This window comes from Papio anubis, chromosome 9 (assembly GCF_008728515.1).
Source record: "Papio anubis isolate 15944 chromosome 9, Panubis1.0, whole genome shotgun sequence".
NCBI classification, from domain to species: domain Eukaryota; kingdom Metazoa; phylum Chordata; class Mammalia; order Primates; family Cercopithecidae; genus Papio; species Papio anubis.
This window is the reverse complement of record NC_044984.1, coordinates 45,775,235-45,785,119: the sequence shown is the minus strand read 5'-3', so window position 1 is coordinate 45,785,119 and position 9,885 is coordinate 45,775,235.

The window sequence follows — 9,885 nt, the reverse complement described above, 5'->3', positions numbered from 1 at the left end:
AACTCACCAGTAGCAGCCTGGGCCACAAACTAGGCTTTCGAAGCCAACATTAAGAAAAACACTAAGGCTTTGGAAGAAGATGTATTTGCTAAAGTCTGCCTTCACAAGGGAGCTCCTGACTTCTCTCTGTGACTGAGTCTTAGTACCTGACTCCTGGGCCCAAAATTGAGGGGAGAGAGGGCACAGGGTCACAACACTGGGCTTGGAGGGGAAGGGGAGAAGATAGCCATCAGAGGCCAGGATTCTTGCCATCCTTCAGAAACATGCCCTAGGCAGAGGAGGTGCGCGCCGTGCAGTTGGAATCTCCAGCTGAAGCGATGAGAGCCCTCTGGGCTCACCTGGCGGTGGGGCCATCGCAGGTGCGCCTCCTGCAAAGCCTCGAGCTGCACACGCCCCCAGGGGAAAGATGTGACGTCGCTGCACCTGTGGCCAGTCCCTGCGCCTGCGCGTGAGACCTGAGTGGGGCTGTGGCTCTTGAGGTGGGTCGGTGGTGGATGTCGCTTTCGCTTCTGTTCTGACCGCGTAGCCTTGGGGCCCCTTGAGACCTCGGAGAATGCCTTGCTCGCTGCTTCCCTCCGACTACAGCCAGGTGGACCTAGAGATGAGGGCAGAGGATCAGGTAGCGTTCATGGCTCTTCCCTTGTAACTTCATGTTTAAATAATTTCAGACTTACAGAAAAGTCCCCAGAATAGTACAAAGAACTGTGTGTCTGGTACCCGCATTTTCCTTTATTAACATGTTTCTTTCTTTAAAAAATATTTTTGGCGAACCACCTGACAGTAGCAGACTTAGGCCTTCCACATACTTTTGTATGCATTTGGGGCATTCTTTTATTATATAACCATAATACGGTGTTCAAAATCAGAAATTTAACATTGATATAATTCTGTTTTTCAATCTAAAGATTTTATTCATATTCACCAGTTGTCCCAATAATGTCCTTAATAGCAAAAAAAAATTTTTTTTCTGATCTAGCATCCAATTAGGATCATATATTGCATTTAGCTGTCCTGTCTCTTTAGTCTCCTTTAGTCTGAAACACCTTCTTAATCATCTTTGTCTTTCTTGACCTTGATTTTCTTTCTTTCTTTTTTTTTTTTTTTTGAGACGGAGTTTCGCTCTTGTTGCTCAGGTTGGAGTATAATGGCTCAGTCTCGGCTCACTGCAACTTCCATCTTCTGGATTCAAGCAATTCTGCCTCAGTCTCCGGGGTAGCTAGGACTACAGAAGCGCGACACCACGCCCAGCTAATTTTTTTGTATTTTTAGTAGAGATGGGGTTTCATCATGTTGGTCAGGCTGGTCTCAAATTCCTGATCTCGGGTGATCCACCCACCTTGGCCTCCCAAAGTGCTGCGATTACAGGCGTGAGCCACCATGCCCAGCCGACCTTGATGTTTTGCCAGTTATTTTGTAGGATGCCTCTCAATCTGGTCCTGTGTTCCCCCACTCCCCTCCGTGTTTTCTCACTAGATTGAGGTCATACATTTTGGGCAGAATATGACAAAAATGATGTTGTGCTCTTCTTAGTGTGAAGTGTCAGGAGGCACAGAAAGTTGAATTGCCTGGTGGTGGTTAACTTTGATCCAGTGTGGTGCTGATAAATGTTTAACAACTCAGTTGGCTCTGAAGGAGGAGATATTGCCCTGTTCTGTGGCATTTGCCATTGCCCCATTCTGTGTTGTAAATATTCCCACCATGGCCAGTTTCTAAATAGGGTCTGTCTTCATGGAACACAAGGTTGGGAAATGTCCCTTTCCTGGGTTGGTAGGAGTGGGCTCTAGCACACCACTGGTTTGATCATGTGGATTAACGTGGTGTCTGCCTGGTTCTCCACTGTGGTCACTTTTTTCTCCCGCTTTTAATTAATAAGTAGTTTCTGAATAGGTACTTTAATATTATACAAATATCCTGTTATTTGTCAGACTTTTAACATTAATTTCAGTGTCCGTTGATGATCCTTGCTTGAATCCATTAATTTTAGTTTGCTAAATAGTGTTTTTCCTAAATACATCACTTAAAAAAAAAAAAACATTTATGGCCGGGCATGGTGGCTCATGCCTGTAATCCCACCACTTTGGGAAGCCAAGGCGGATGGATCACCTGAAGTCAAGAGTTCAAGACCAGCCTGGCTAGCATGGTGAAACCTCATCTCTACTAAAAATACAAAAAAAATTAGCTGGGCGTGGTGGTGCGTGCCTGTAGTCCCAGCTACTTGGGGAGGCTGAGGCAGGAGAATCGCTTGAACTCAGGAGGTGGAGGTTGTAATGAGCCAAGATTGTGCCACTGCACTCAGTCTGGATGACAGAGGGAAACTCCATCTCGAAAACAAACAAAAAACCATTTATTAGTAGGCATTCTAATGAGGAATAGCTTTTCTTTCTTCTCTATTTAATCGTTTATCAGTTTGGATTCTTGCATTCCTATTTTATTCAGTGGCTTATAATCCATCACTGTGATTATTTATTTATATTTTATTGTATTTTAAAATAACTGGTTTTTGCTGTATTCTGTAGTTTACATAGGCCAACCTCAAACTCCATACTTGATTTTTCTCTTCTGCCTTTGTTATTCATTCAATATCTATATCAGCAGAGACAGTTTCTCCCAGTAGCACATGTCGTTTGATTCTCATCTAGGTCAAGTAGGCCGTTGAAGACCCTGGCCCGTCAGCACTGCTATCTGGACCCTCCCATTTGACTGCACCCATGTCTGCTTACACTGGGGCTCTGCCTTGGTCCTGTCACCCCTGAGGTGTCCTTAAGGCTGGAATGCCAAGTAGGCTCCAGGTGATGTGTTAACTCTGAGTAAATACAAGAGGCTGCTTGGAGCCCAGAGATGAGGGTTATGAGGCAGACTGTGTCTGGGTTCCTTTACAAAGAAAACCATGATTGATTAGAAATACCTGCCCTGGCAATACACATTAGAAGTGTCTGTAAGTGGGGTTTTGGGGGAAGGGGCTCAGAAAGGGACAAGGTGTATGTTCCATTCCTGCCTTAGGTGGTGTTCTGCTACCTAGGCTGTGTTGTCTCACTGCCCACGCCTTAATCCCAGCACTTTGGAAGGTCGAGACAGGCCAGTCACTTGAGGCCAGGAGATCAAGACCAGCCTGATCAACATGGTGAAACCCTGTTTCTACTAAAAATACAAAAATTAGCCAGGTGGGGTGTCACATGCCTGTAATCCCAGCTACTCAGGAGGCTGAGGCAGGAGGATAGCTTGAACCTAGGAGGCAGAGGTTGCAGTGAGCCGAGGTCACACCACTGCACTCCAGCCTGGCGACAGAGGGAGACTCCATCTCAAAAAAAAAAAGTCATTCAAAGAATAATGGGACATATCAATAGACAACAGGAGCCAGCTTAAAGGGGCTTCTAATAGCAAAATCTGGGACAATTTGATCATTAAATAATCAGGGCAGTCTATCTACCAAACTGTGGGGCGGGGCGGTGGGGGGGAGTGGTGCCATGACAGCCTATAAGCAGGTCCAGAAGGGACCCCTTTAGCTGAAAGGCATTGCAGAGCTCAGCGTGATCAAGCAGAAGAAGAAAAGGACAAAGACAAGGCAAAATTCCTGAAAGCCATGGCAATGAGCAAAAAGAACAAGGGGGAGAAGCGACACAGTCTGGACAAGTGGACCCCAGCCCAGATGGCCTTAGAAAGATGCAAGAGAAGTGTCAAATGGAAACGATCCTGAAGAAAGCATCCGAAATCTACAAGCAGAGAGTGGAGGACTTCACATCCTAGGGGTCTTTTCCTCATTGTGTTTTATAGCTGCGTAGTCCTCCACTGTAAGGGTGTAGCATAGTTTAAGTACTCTCCTAGATGTGAGTGAGCATGTAGGCTGGAGACATTACAGCAAACAGTGTCCCAAGGAATAACCTTGTGCACATGTGTTTTCATCTCTTCTTCTTTTTTTGAGACAGAGTCTCACTCTGTCGCCAGGCTGGAGGGCAGTGGCGCGATCTCAGCTCACTGCAATCTCCACCTCCTGGGTTCAAGGGATTCTCCTGCCTCAGCCTCCCAAGTAACTGAAACTACAGGCACATGCCACCATGCCTAGCTAATTTTTGTATTTTTAGTAGAGACAGGGTTTCACCATGTTGGTCAGGATGGTCTGAATCTCTTGACCTCATGATCCACCTGCCTCAGCCTCCCAAAGTGCTGGGATTACAGGCATGAGTCACCGCGCCCGGCCATGTTTTCATATTATTGAAGGTAAATTCCCAGCAGTGGAATTGCTGGGTCAAAGGAAAATTAAAGTTTAGTTTTGTTAGACATTGCCAGATTTCCCTACAAGGGTTTCCTGTATTGGCATTCCCACCAGCAGTCTATGGAAGTGTCTCTTTCTCCACAGCCTGCCCAACGGAACGTGTTGTCAGACTTTGGAAGTTTTCACCAATCTGATGTGTGAGAAATGGTACCTTACAGCAATTTTGATGAGCATTTCTTGTATTATGACTGAAATTGAACATATTTTCATATGTATGATGGTCATTTTGCATATTCAAAAACTTGCTAGGTTTCATAATTTTAAAGTTGTGAAGAGATTGGGGGAGGATTAGAAGATATGCTTAGAGTCATCAAAGGATTCTGAGTCAAGTGATCATGTAGGGAAGGTTCCAGAAATAGAAATTTTAATTTTAACACGGGGAGATGTGTCAGAGACAAATGTGAGCTATTCTGTAAAATGCAGCCTAATTTTCTTTTTGAAACCTAGAGTGTAAGGGCAGTATTTTGTTCCCTTGTATTCCTCATTCAGTTCTTCTTGCAACTATTCTGCCATTTCACACTGTTCTCATCTTGTCTTTCATATTTATTTGAGAGAGAGTCTCACTCTGTTGCCCAGGCTGGAGTGCAGTGGCGTGGTCTCGGCTCACTGCAACCTCCACCTCTCAGGCTCATGTGATTCTCCTGCCTCAGCCTCCCAAGTAGCTGAGATTACAGGCACCTGCCACCATGCTAAGCTCATCTTGTCTATTTTAGACCAGTTTGGTGCCTCACTGAAGGTCCCATTATCTTTTATATATTTGCTGGTTTAGCTGATGTGGCAGGCAGAATAATATCGCCTCTCACCACTCCCAGAAATGTCCACGTCCTAATTTCCAGAACCTGGGAGTGTGTTATATTACATGGCAAAGGGAAATTAAGGTTGCAGATGGAATTAAGGTTGCTAATAATCAACTGACCTTGAGTTGAGAGATTGTCCTGGACTATCTGGGTGGGGCCAATGTAATTACAACGGATTTTACAAGAAGGTGGAAGGTAGGAGAATCAGTCAGGTTGAGAGATTTGGAGATGTTACGCTGCTGACTTTGAAAATGAAGGAAGGAACCATGTGCCAAGGAGTGATGGTGGCCTCTACAAACTGGAAAAGGAAATAGATTCTCCCCCAGAGCCTCCAGAAGAAACACAGACCTGCTGACACCTTGATCGTAGCCTAGTGAGACCCGTTTTGGACTTCTGTCTTTCAGAGTGGTAACATGAAAAGTTTGTGTTGTTTTAAGCCACTTAGGTTGTGGTAACACATTAGAGCAGCAATAGGAAACTAATACAAGTGACAGGTGCCCAACATTTTTCTGTGTAGTCAGTCTGTCCCACAGGATAGGAAAGGGTGGATGAGTCACAGATCCAATGAACTCCCACAAAAAGAAGTCTGCAGGAATAACCAGGACTAGGGAAGGAATACTGGGGAAGTAGAAGTGGAGCAGCTGTAGAGGGGTGAAAGACCCATGACAGAATGGTGTCCAGAAGCTGCAGGAATAGAAGAACATCTTAAGAAGGAACACGAGAATCAAATATTACACAGATCAGACATAGGATGAAGCCTTTGTTTTTATTTATTATTTATTTATTTATTTATTTTGAGACAGAGTCTTACTCTGTCACCCAGGCTGAAGTGCAGTGGTGCAATCTCGACTCATTGCAACCTCCGCCTCCTGGGTTCAAGGGATTCTCCTGCTTCAGCCTCCTGAGTAGCTGGGACTGCAGGTGCACGCCACCATGCCCGGCTAATTTTTGTATTTTCAGTAGAGATAGGATTTCACCATGTTGGCCAGGCTGGTCTCAAACTCCAGACCTCAAGTGATCCACCTGCCTTGGCTTCCCAAAGTGCTGGGATTACCGGCATGAGCCACCGCACCCAGCCGGATTTAACATTTTTAAAGATTTGACAGTGAAGAGAGGATGAGAAGGCAGTAACTTGAGGAGAAGGTAAAACTAAGTTTTTTGTGGTGTGTTACTTTGTTTTTTGGGTGTTTCCCCCCCACTCTTTTTGAGACAGGGTATTACTCTGTCTTCCAGGCTGGAGTTCAGTGTTGTGATCATGGCTCATTGCAGCCTCAACCTCCCAGGCTCAAGCAATCCTCCCACCTCAGCCTCCCAAGTAGCTGGGACTACAGGCACATGCCACCATGCCCTGCAAATTTTTGTATTTTTTGTAGAGATGTGATTTTGCCATGTTGCCCAGGCTGGTGTTGAACTCCCAACCTCAAGTGACTTGCCCTCCTTGCTTCCCAAAGTGCTGGGATTGATTACAGATGTGAGTGAACCACCGTGCCTGGCCTGGTGTATTGTTTTGTTTTGATTTTACTGGAGGAAGGTGTGGATTTTAGGATATTTGAGCACAGAGGAAGGAATTCCTGGAGAGGGGAACAGTGAAGATACAAAATGAGTGTGACTCAGCAAAAGACAGGCCTGGGAGAGAGGAATCAAGAGCCCGGGGTATTGTTGCAGAGCCTGGGAGGAGACCTCATCCTTAGGTAAGGAGAGGGGATCTGTGAGGTTCTTACATTTCCAGTCTCAGTGGTTCATTGTTTTGTTCTATGAAATGAGATGTGAAGTCAACTGTTGAGAGGGAGGAATATGGACATGAGTAGGGTGACTTGAGAGGGTCAAGGTTTGGCTTTTGTGGCAGTTGAAGGTAAATTACAAGATGCCTGGGATTATTTGTACATTTAACAAAGATTGATTGAGTGCTGCAGATATGGTATATAAAACAAGTATGTTGCCATCAACACACTTAGAGTTAAGAGAGGCAAATGAGTAAACCAACATTAGAGCCCCCTGGAAGGGCGAGAGGATAGGGGCATGGGCCTACAGGAGTATATCTAGAGCACTTAATAAACTGCAGAATTAAGAAAGGCATTTTTGGAGAAGACTATGGATGTTTTTGAGAACTAGTAAATTTCAGATGAAGGGAGGGTATGGGTACTCCAGGCAGAGGGCATAACTGTTGTGGAACTGCACAGAGGCAAACAGCACAAATGGTATCATGTATAGAACCGGGCATGAGGGAGGCGTGTGGAGAATAGAGCTTGAGGACCAACAGGGCCAGATCACAAGATACTTGCATTTTATTTGATTTTGTATTTGAAACTGCATCTTGATTGGGCGCGGTGGCTCATGTCTGTAATCCCAGCACTTTGGGAGGCAAGGTGGGCGATCACCTGAGGTCAGGAGTTTGAGACCAGCCTGGCCAACATGGTGAAACCCCGTCTCTACTAAAAATACAAAAATTAGCTGGGTGTGCTGGTGGGTGCCTGTAATCCCAGCTACTTGGGAGGCTGAGGTAGGAGAATCACTTGAACCTGGGAGGTGGAGGTTGCAGTGAGCCAAGATCATGCCATTGCACTCCAGCCTGGGCAACAAGAGTGAAACTCCACCTCAAAAAAAAAAAAAAAAAAAAAAAGGAATTGCATTTGGCTCTGTCTAGGATGGAGTGCTGTAGCACCATCAGGGCTCACTGCAGCCTCAACTTTCTGGGCTCAATTGATCCACCCACCTCAGCCTCCTGAGTAGCTGGGACCACAGGTGTGCACCACCATGCCCAGCTAATTTTTTATTGGTAGAGATGAGGTCTCACCATGTTGCCCAGGCTGGCCTCTAACTCCCGAACTCAAGCAATCCTCCTGCCTTGGCTTCCCAAGGTGCTGGGATTACAGGCATGAGCCACTACACCCAGCCGAGCCTTGCATTTTAAATTAAATATTTTGAAAATTAATCTGAAAGCTATGAGAAGCCATGAAAGGATTTCAAGCAGGAAGTGATTTTTTATTTAGGTTCTGGTAGCAGCATAAAAAATACATTGGAAGAGGTCAGACTGGAGGCCAGTTAAGCCAAGTAAAGAGCGATGTGTGCAGAAGCAATGGAGGAAGAAAGGAAGAGACCACATCTGACTGGTGGGCAGTAAGTGAGAGGGAGAGAGCTAGGATGGTGTCCTGGTTTCCAGTTTGAGTTCCAGTAACAAAAATGGTTTTGCCACTCACTAAGTTAAAAAATATAGAACAAGAAGCAGATTTGGGGTAAAAGGCCCCGCTCGCTCAGAAATTGGCTGATTTGTATGACAATAGAACAAGGGAGCATGGGCCGAGCGTGGTTCACGCCTGTAATCCCAGGACTTTGGGAGGCTGAGATGGGCGGATTGCTTGAGCTCAGGAGTTCCAGACCAGCCTGGGCAACGTGGCGAAACCCATCTCTACCAAAAATACAAAAAAATTAGCCTGGCGTGGTGGCACACATCTGTAGTTCCAGGAGGCTGAGGTGGGAGGATCACTTGAGCCTGGAGGGTGGTAGTTGCAGTGAACCGAGATTGCACCACTGCTCTCCAGTCTGAGTGACAGAGTGAGACTATGTCTCAAAAAAGAAAAACAAGGGAGCATGAATAGGAGAGTGATAATGAATTGATTTGCTCTGTAGTTCAGCCTGGTGGGAGAAGGGAATCAGTGCGAGTTGATAGCCAGAGACAGACCAGGTAGAGTGGAGACACTGGAAGTCTCTGAGGATCGGGTTTAGTGGGAGGTGTAAAAGGCTAGGAGACTAGGTTTAGAGAATGGGACTTTTGAGTTTAAAATTTCGTATGTGGTGCTTTGGAAGTGATAACAAGATGCTTTGACAAGCATTTATTTTATCTGTTTCCTCCTGAAATGGTTCGTTCATTTGTAGGAGCATTTTTCTAGGGAGAGGACCTACACCTTTCATCAGATTCTCAAGGTTGTCGATGACCACACCGCCCCTCCCCGCATAAGAGTTAAGAATTGGTATTAGAAGGCACCATTTTTACCTAATTCTCACATTTTTAGGCATACCTGCCATCCAAATGTTGTGTGAACATAAGGTCAATGTTTATAGAATTTTACTCAGGAGCCCAGAATATGAAAGGAAAAAAGTAAAAGCACAATGGCAAAAATGTGGACTGACAGGTTAACAATATATTAATAGTTCACTTTCTCCAATGTTTCCTCCCATTTAAAAAGTTGGGGCAGGCTAAGTGCAGTGGCTCATGGTTATAATCTCAGCACTTTGGGAGATCAAGGCAGGGTAATCACTTGAGCCCAGGAGTTTGAGACCAGCCTGGGTAACATAAGGAGACCCCATCTCTACAAAAAATGAAAACATTCAGCTGTGCATGGTGGCTCAGCTCTTTGGGAAGCTGAAGCGGGAGGATTGCTTGAGGGCCAGGAGTTCAAGGCCAGTCGGGGCAATACAGTGAGGCCTCATCTCTGTTTTTTGTAAATAAATATAAATAAATTAGCCAGGCATGGTGGCACAGCTACTTGTGGTCCCAGCTACTTGGGAGGCTGAGGTGGGAGGATCACTAGAGCCTGGGAGGTTGAGGCTGCAGTGAGCTGTGATCATACCACTGCACTCCAGCTTGGGTGACAGAGTTAGACTCCATCTCCAAAAAAAAAAAAGAAGAAAAGAAAAATTGGGGCAGATGGGATTGTATGCATTGGCAAGCTACTTGGTAAACAACATCATTTATATTTATAGATATAGATGTACATCTGTTTATTTTAATATTGTAGCCTTTTTCTTTTTTCTTTTTTTCTTTTTTTTGAGATGGGGTCTCACTTTGCCCCCCAGGCTGGAGTGCAGTGGCGTAATCAC